This window comes from Furipterus horrens, unplaced genomic scaffold (assembly GCF_987537825.1).
Source record: "Furipterus horrens unplaced genomic scaffold, mFurHor1.1.pri manual_scaffold_4, whole genome shotgun sequence".
Lineage (NCBI taxonomy): Eukaryota > Metazoa > Chordata > Mammalia > Chiroptera > Furipteridae > Furipterus > Furipterus horrens.
In genome coordinates, this window is record NW_028327174.1 from 47628896 (window position 1) to 47637642 (window position 8747).

Consider the following 8747-nt stretch of genomic DNA (forward strand, 5'->3'; position numbering starts at 1 on the left):
AAAGTAACCTATACAAGGTGACAATCAGTATATGGGACAACCAAAATTCAAAGCCAGGTCGGACTGACTCCAAAGCCTACATAAAAGTCAATTTTTACTTTATTGTCAAAATTGTATCAAAAAGATTCCCTTGGAAGTACATTAAGAACTCTAAGGATAAAAGGGAGAATAAGGAGAAAGATCAGTCTTATTAATAGAGATGTGAGTCTCAAGAAGGTTTAAATGTTAAAAGCTGAGAACATTTTATCACCAATTATCACTAAAAGTTTTGGTGTAATACCTTTTATAATCTTAGTCTAATCTTAAATTAAATTCTCTATATGCTGCTGCTATTCTGCCTGGAAGTGATGGAGCCCAAGTTGATGAGAAAAATGTCATAATAAGGATGGTGAGGGAGCCTGAAGTGAGGTACTGGAACTGAAGCAGAAAGGTGAGATCCTCAGCATGAGGTATGAGAAGCGTGAGATACGTATCCTGGCACAAAGTGTCAGAGCCTAAGTAGAGTGAAAATGGAATGCACATTGGGATGAGGGGAGCAGAAGTGGCAATGGAAAGTAGCTACATACAGAGGATTGATCATATAAGTAAATATTGATAAATGAAGGATAATGGGAGTCAGGTTTCTCTGTGTAAGAGAAGGGAGTTATAAATTTGGAAAGAGAAAACTATAAACACTGTGGACTGAAATTGGTACCAACTCATGATTTTCTATATACAGATATATAAATGAATATAGCATCCAAATCTTGGTTCCTAAATACCTTTCTCCACTTTAAAAAAAAAGAAAAGAAAAGAAACACCATCTCCTTGGGGAAATGGTTGGTTCTAGGGCAGTGGTAGGAAAGTACAGGTAAACCTGGAACATTTTCTTGTGTCAAAGCAAGTCAAAAGAACATAGAAACTACCTTGAAAGGGCTTTCACTGGTGAAAGCTGAGACAATTTGAGAATGAATAAATAGCAAGTTTGATAAGGAATGGATCATTTAAAGTCTCACAATACTTCCCCACACTTACTACTAAGAGGTTAAAAGAAAACAAACAACTTTATAGTAAAGAAGCCTGGGACACTTCACCTTTATCAAGTGATCAAAGTATATATCCGCAATGAGACAAAAAGAAAGTGTATGCCATCTGACAGGATGCAATGAGAACACAGCATCATTACTGTGATACTCCTTCCAAAAATGCACAATCTGAATCCAACCATAAGGAAGTATCAGGCAAATCAATATTGAGACACATTTTACAACAAAACTAACCTGTAATATTCTCAAATTTCAAGGTAAGGAAAAACAAGAAAACACTGAGGGATGGTCCTACGTTGAAGGAGTATAAAAAGACGTTACAATTAAAAGCAACATAAAATTCTGAACTTATAAATGAAATTACTGTGGAAACTGGCAAAACTTGAATGTGAGGGTTAAGTGGTAATAAATAATACAGTAATGTTAATTTCCTGATTTTGGTATAATTTATGTAACAGAAAGTCCTCCTCCAAATGCATCTGCAATTTACTCTCAAATGGTTGGAAGGTGTTCTTTGTACTTATTTACACTTGGGACTCAAGGAGGATGGTGTCTGTAATTTATTCTCAAATGATTCACGGGAAAAAGTTCTTTGTATTACACTTGGAACTTTTCTGAAAGTTTGAGATTATTTTATAAAAAGAAATATATTATCTATAATATTCACTTAAAAGAAATATTACCAACGACATTCACTTACAGCACCTGAAACTAGCATGTAAGAAAAACAGTACTCTTTTCAAATGAAGAAAAGGTGTTTCCACCTCTTCTTGTCTTACAGTTGTTTCCTCTTATCCACAGAGGATATGTTCCAAGATCCCCAGTGGATGCCTGAGACATGAATAGTACAGAACCCTTTATACAAGATCTGTCCAGAAGGTATCCAGCCATGTAATATGAAAGATAAAGACATTTATTAAAGAAGACACAAGAAACAAGAAACATTGTACATGGACAATGACGCTTCACACCCCTTCAAAGTAGGCACCTGGGGACCTCACACAGTTCTCCCAATCGCCACCAGCTGCCCCATTGTATTTTCCTGAATTTCTTCAACACCCTAAAATCTCTTCCCTTGCAAAGGTAATTTTAGTTTTGGGAGGAGCCAGAAGTCACGAGGTGGCAAATATGGGTTGTAGCGGGGCTGAGTCACCTAGGTTATTTGACGTTTCGCAAAAAAACTCTGCATGAGACGTGATGATAACCAGGTGCATTGTTGTAATGAAGCCACCAATCACCAGGTGCCTATTGCTGCAGCCTGCTGAATCATCTGGATAGTTTCCATGGAGGAATGTTCAAGCTTAACATAAAATTTGGTGCAGATTTGTTTCTCTGCTCACTCAGGTCATTTTGAATGTGAAGACCACACAGTACAGGTGCTCACTCAATGGTGTCTACCACTCCACTAACTAGTACAGTGAAGTTGTGATTGTTCACACATGCGTATTCCAGTCCATTCTCCTTGCTGCCAGGTTACATCTATGCCATGCAAACCATTCTCATTATATTAACAATGGCTGGACTTTTTCTGAACAGACCCCATATACTATTTATTTCCTGCACACACATACCTATGATAAAGTTCAATTTATACATTAGGAACAGTCAAAGATTAACAGTAACTGATAATAAAACAAAACAATATACTGTAATAAGTTATGTGTATGTGATCTCTCAGCAAAATAGCACGAATTTTTTTTCCTTCTTCACAATTTCAAAGATAGATTTGTTCTTACTGTACACAACAGCAACCTTTGCATACAATTTTTTCTTACTATTTTTTTCTCACCCTACTTAGTTAAGAGCTTTCACATTTTCACTTAAAGAAAGCACTTCATGACTTCTCTTTGTCATGTCTGAATTGCCAGCATCACTACTCTTGCATTTTTGGGCCATTACCAAGTAAAATAAGGGTTACTTGAACACAAGCACTGTGATACTGTGATCGATCTTATAATTAAGAGAGCTACTAAGCGACAAACCGCTGGTAGCACATATGCCGTATGAATATGCTAGGATGATTCATGTCTTAGGTGGGACAGAGAGGGATGACATGAAATTTAAAACTTATAAATTGTTTACTTCTGGAATTTTCCACTTAATATTTTTGGACCACAGGTGACTGCAGGTAACTTAAACTGCAGAAAGCAAAACCATGGATAAGGGGAGACTACTGTATAAGAAAAGACCACTTCATTATATACTGGATTCTTAATGACTTTTGATCTGTATCAGTACTGTCCAAAACGGTAACCACTATTCTGGTTGCATTGGACATATTTCAAGTGTTCAACAGCCACCCGTTGCTGTCAGCTACTGTATGAGGCAGTACAGATACAGAACACTTCCAACATCACAGAAAGGTCTACTACCTGATAACACTGATACGGAGTTTGGGAGGCCAAATGATATGATAAATAACTAAAGGCCAAAGAGTCATATGAACTTAGGTATTGATTCTTAGGAAGTCAATGCTACTGAAAAGATCAAATAACAATGTATGTAAAATGTCTAGAAGAGAGCATTTGGCACACAGTAAATATCTGATAAACATTAAATCTCTTCTATTACATGGTGTATAATTTGTTAATCTTACCATCCTGCTTATTCAAAAGGCCAATGAGTTCCATGTTGTTAAATTCAATGAAAAATGTTTTAGTTCTTATCTTAATCAACTTTCATCAACACTGACCCTTATCGACTACTCTCCCCTTGAAATACAGGCATACCTCAGAGATACTGTGGATTTCATTCCAGACCATAGCAATAAAGCAAGTCATAATCTTTTGGCTAGTGGAGGGTCTTCCCTTCAATTTGTAAGGAACAACTGTGAAGCTCAATAAAGCAAAACACAATAAAATGAGATATATCTATGTTCTATCCCTTGGTTTCTGTAAAGCCACACACATCTCCGTATTCTTTGAGAGTTCATATTCCTCCAGCGAACATTTTTTTTTAATAACATTCCATTCTAGCATCTCTTTTTTTCCAAGTTACAGTCCCTTCCCTAGGCAATTCCATCTATAGTTTCAACTACTTATGTAAGTGACTCCAAATTTCCATTTCCGTAACATACCTCTCTTCTGAATTTTAGAACCATATATCTAATTGCTTATAGACATTTCAACCTGGAAGTTTCAAAGGTATGATCAAACCCAATGTCAGAATCAAAAGCACCATGGTTCTTATTTGGTCAACCCAGTTGTTTAACTCAGAAATCATCTTTGAAAGTCTTCTCTCCTTCACCTTCAATCTGTGAACTGAGGCCTACTGATCACAAATCCCATTGACTGCTGCCCATCTCCACATTTCTCATCCTAATTCAAGCTATTCTCATCTCTCCTGGACTACTACAGATAGCCTTTGGTAACATTCCCACATCCACTCTTACTGCCTCTACTCCCTTTCAATACACATCACCAAATACTAGTTATACCTTCTGTGACTACCAAAATTCAGACTACTTTGGCTTCTAAATGACACATTTTAAACAGTTAGACAATTACACCCCATAAGCTAAACGTCCTTAGTTCCATCTATATTCTGACAGATCTGCTTCAAGGTCACATTCTGTCATACTCTCCTCTAAAAATGTGGACCTTTCCACTGAACATAACACATGCACAGAAGTAACTTAGCAGTTTATGTAAAAACTGAGACTTGCTAGTCTAAAGTTTCAAACCATAATTATGATTTTTAGTATTTTTAAAATGTTTCCAGATGAAAGCATGTTAACTCAGTTAAATACATATATATCTGCTATGTGCCAGATATTGCTCAGGACAAAATAGTAACCAAAATTGACAAACCCTAATCTCACATTCTCATAGAACTTGCATCAGAGTGAAGAAGAAACACAATAAACTTGAGTTAGTAAATTATACAGTATGCTGGAAAGTGGTAAATGCTGTGCAGAAGTATCTGGCTTTAAAAGGGCTAGGAAATGTGGGAGGAGTGCTTGGTATTCTATACATAGTAGTCAGAGAAAACCTCAGTAGCAGAGAGGTGTGTTTGAGAAAGTAAGGTAAGGAAGTCAGAGAGGAAGAAGAGGCTTAAAACATCCAGAGCCTGGTAGACCATAATAAGGACTATGAATTTTACCAGGGAAGCCATTTGAGAAGTGATATGATCTGACAAATTTTAACAGGATCATTCTCGCTGTTGAGACTATAAGTGAACAAAGAGCAGTGAGACTTTTTTGGAAGTTATTTCACAAGTGAGGGATGCTGATGGTGTTTTCACATTTGATATTGAACCTTTATGTGCCTAAGTTCTAGGAATTAACAAAGCCACAACTTAAAAAAAGAAAGAAAAAAAAACTATGAGGACAATGCAAAGATGAGTTCTTGGGAATAGCAACAGATGATAATGGATATTTTAACTCTGGGCTGTACTCTGTGCTACAACAGTTATCACCATTCAAATGCAAGATAAGGTGCAAGGCTAGTAATGTATTTGGGACACAGGACATAATTAAGAATTCAGGTTTTAAGCTTTTTTATTTCACAAGTCAAAATCCAATTTACATCACTAAAAGACAAAGGTGAGGATGGCAGAGCTTGCTTAAAAAACAAACGAACAAAAGAAAAAAACAGGCTGCAGTGACCAATCTAGGGATGGATAACCTTTTATTACTTTAATGTCTGCCACTCTCTTTAGTTAGGTTTAACAACTCTCACCGATGTATCTAAAAAGTTCAGTATTAAGTTGATGAGTAATATAACATTACACACTCTTATTACCAAAAGATGCTACTGATGATGGATCAACAATATCATATAACAGCACTGATTCATCCTATCTCTGCTAATTACCAGCACAGTTTTTAAAGAAAATTGCATAAGCACTGCTTAGTGCCCAAAGAATGATGGGGAAGTCAGTGACTCCTGAAGAGTTTCATTCAATTTTAACCCACAGACCTCATTACCATGACTGAAGAAAACAAAAAAATTCCCCTTAAAATTTTTCCCCCATACATTTCAGGCAGCATATTTAGGAATATTTTTCATTCCAGTTTTCTTTCCCCTTGACATATTGAAGAATGTCTTCACAGCATGAGTACACTAACAGTAAGCAGATACTAAATCACAAAATGTACTCAAATCTCCCCCGGCAAAAAGGTCACTATTTGAATGTAAAATGGAGTGATTAGTATACTTGCAAGCACCAAAAGCATACAGTGAAAGAAGTGTAGCAACAGTAAAAACTGCTATTTTAAAAAAAAATTCAGTGTATAAAAATTATAAATAAATTCAGATTATATTTGATGTGATAGTATAAAACAAAAAAAATCTAAAGACAATTTCAAAATTTCACTTCTTCCACCCAATAAGTTAAAACAGCAAAAACAAAAGTACCATCGACTTTTTACTGCAGCTCTAACCAATGTCAAAAAAAGTGAGATAATGAAGCCATATGCCAAAGAAAGAAGAGAAAGCAATGGTCTGGAAACTCGATTACAGATCGAAATTTTAATACAATTACCCAATTACCGGTAAAATACAAAAACCACCTGTTATCTAAGAATGTTTTGCCCTCAATATTCAGCTACTTAAGTAGTCTTTTGCATCAATTAACTTTTCTTTGAAAAGGAGAAAAACACATTTTAAAATGACTACCAAAATTCAGCGAAAATTCTCCAAATGAGAAAATTTAAGATAAGCATCTACTAGCCAAAGAATTATATTAAAATCTTTCTGATCATCCTTGCGTAAATATCTCAGTTCACTGATAGTATGATAAAGATGTTACGATGTAATCCAAAATGAATGAAAAACGCTCAACTCGTAGACATTGTATGTAATGCGGTACGGAAATACATTGAGGGCATTTTAAAACGCAACATTTCAATCTGTGAATAGTTAAAGCAACTACTCTAAATCAGGCGTTTACTTTCAAAACAAGTTTTCAAAATGTATGTAGGTGGGAAGCCCGCCAGCAATCTGAATGTTTCTAAATGGTTCAAAACCCTGTGTCTGAGGAGGGGCGACTGATTAAGCTAAGTTTAGATCCACTGGCCCTTTTGTTGCCAGCCCAGGAAACGGGTTTGAACTTTGGGAGTGGGAGAATAGTTTGAAATCCAGGGCATGGGTCAACGCTGATGTTTAGAAGCAAGCGCCGGTTCTTCCCCGTTCCTGCACTCTGAGAGGTCACACGACGTAGTAAAGTTTGGTTTCACAGGCGGGCTCGGACGCAATTGACCAAAACAAAGTCTCCCAAATAAAGCGGACACAGGGGTCGGGGAGCTCCCGGAAACCCAGCAAGTCACGTTTGCACTGCGGGGAGGGGCTGTATGTGTGGGGACTCTGCCGTGGAGTCTTCTTCCCGAACACCCCCACCCCCACCCCGCACCCGGGCGGCGACAGGCTTTGCCGGCAAAGGCGGCAGGAGACGGGTAGGCCATAAGGAGGAAATGGGACAGGGTGCAGACAGTGAGGTGGCGGCGGCGGCGGCTAGAGCAGGGCCTCCCTCGGTGCGTAGCGAGAGCGAAGGGGAGACCCTCCCGCCGCTGCTTCCCCCGCCTCGAGAGGCAGCTCCAACTTTCCTCCAAGCGCAGCACACCTCCTGGGCCGCGCGAGATTCCGAAACTTTGTCCGCCTTCCAGTCGCCAATCTGAAACCCCCATCTCACCCCGACAGCTGCGCAAGCCCATCCACCCCCGAGGTCGGCCCGTGTTTACCTCAGGCCGAGGTCCAGGCGCTTGCTCCGGCGTCGGCGGCCCCACTGCAAGTCCCTAGGTCCCCGTCACGCCACCGCCAAGTTCCCCAACATGGACTCCTTCGTCCGCTTTGAGGTGTTCAGGGGGCCGCCGGGACGCCAGCTCTACCGATCAGGGTCGGGAGGCGGCGGCAGTAAAGGGAGCAGACCCGGGCTACGCTGCTCCCCGCGTCTTGCGCCACCGCTGTCCCCCTCCCCCCCGCCTTGTCTGGCCTCCTCCCTCTCTCCACTCCCACAGCCGCGCCACCACTAGTCGACACGCTACGACAACGGCGGCGGCTCCTGCACCCTCCGCACTCTCCCTACTCGCTTGCTCCGGTCCAGAGTGCACCACTGCAGAGCTAGACCAGACCGCTGGGGGGCACCGGCAAACCATCGTTTGCGACAGAGGAACGTGGCGGGCGGAGTCACATCACGCCCGTGAGCGGGAGGGAGAAAAGGAGCCAGTGGCGAAGACTTCTGGGAAACATTCGCTGGGTCCCGCCCTCCGCCCAACGCTGGCTGTGCGCATGCGTTTTGCGTGGAGTGCTGGCGGAGTCGCTGCTTGGGCGGTTCTGCTAACTACCTGAAAACAATCCATCAAGCTCTTGGGGACCTAGATGTGAGGGGGTTTGCGCGGCGTTTACTATCCTATTTTTGTGGTAATCTGTTATTAAAAGTGTTAATATGTTGTTTCCCGGTGGATTGAGTTTTTACCCAGCAGCGTTGCTCATCCGAAATACATCAGGCGGGGAGTTTGAAGTGTCCCTAACCTGAGAGCCCACATTGTTCTTCTTTTCTGGTAGGCATTTAAAAAATTCCCGAGTGGAGGTTAGATAATGACATGATTATTCCTTCAGTAATTTGTCAGAGCCTGCGACATGGTACGTGCGTACCCTAGTCTGTTGCTTACCCCCACCCCCAACCCACATCCGGTTGTCAAATCTTTTGTCTTACCTCGAAAATACCTTTACAGATTTTTTCAGTCCCTAGCTCTTTAACCTCATGTTTTCTCTTCGGGGCAAT

At 40.3% G+C, this 8747-nt stretch overlaps 1 protein-coding gene across 1 annotated transcript in view; it reads right to left on the reverse strand.

The window, feature by feature from the left end:
• The window catches only part of SCAF11 (SR-related CTD associated factor 11), a 72778-nt gene extending 64648 nt beyond the window's left edge, over positions 1 to 8130 (reverse strand). The window contains exon 1 of the mRNA XM_090273042.1: positions 7705 to 8130. The gene's annotated coding sequence lies outside the window, so the exon portion shown is untranslated. The remainder of the gene's footprint in view (positions 1 to 7704) is intronic.
• Positions 8131 to 8747: the final 617 nt, after the last annotated feature.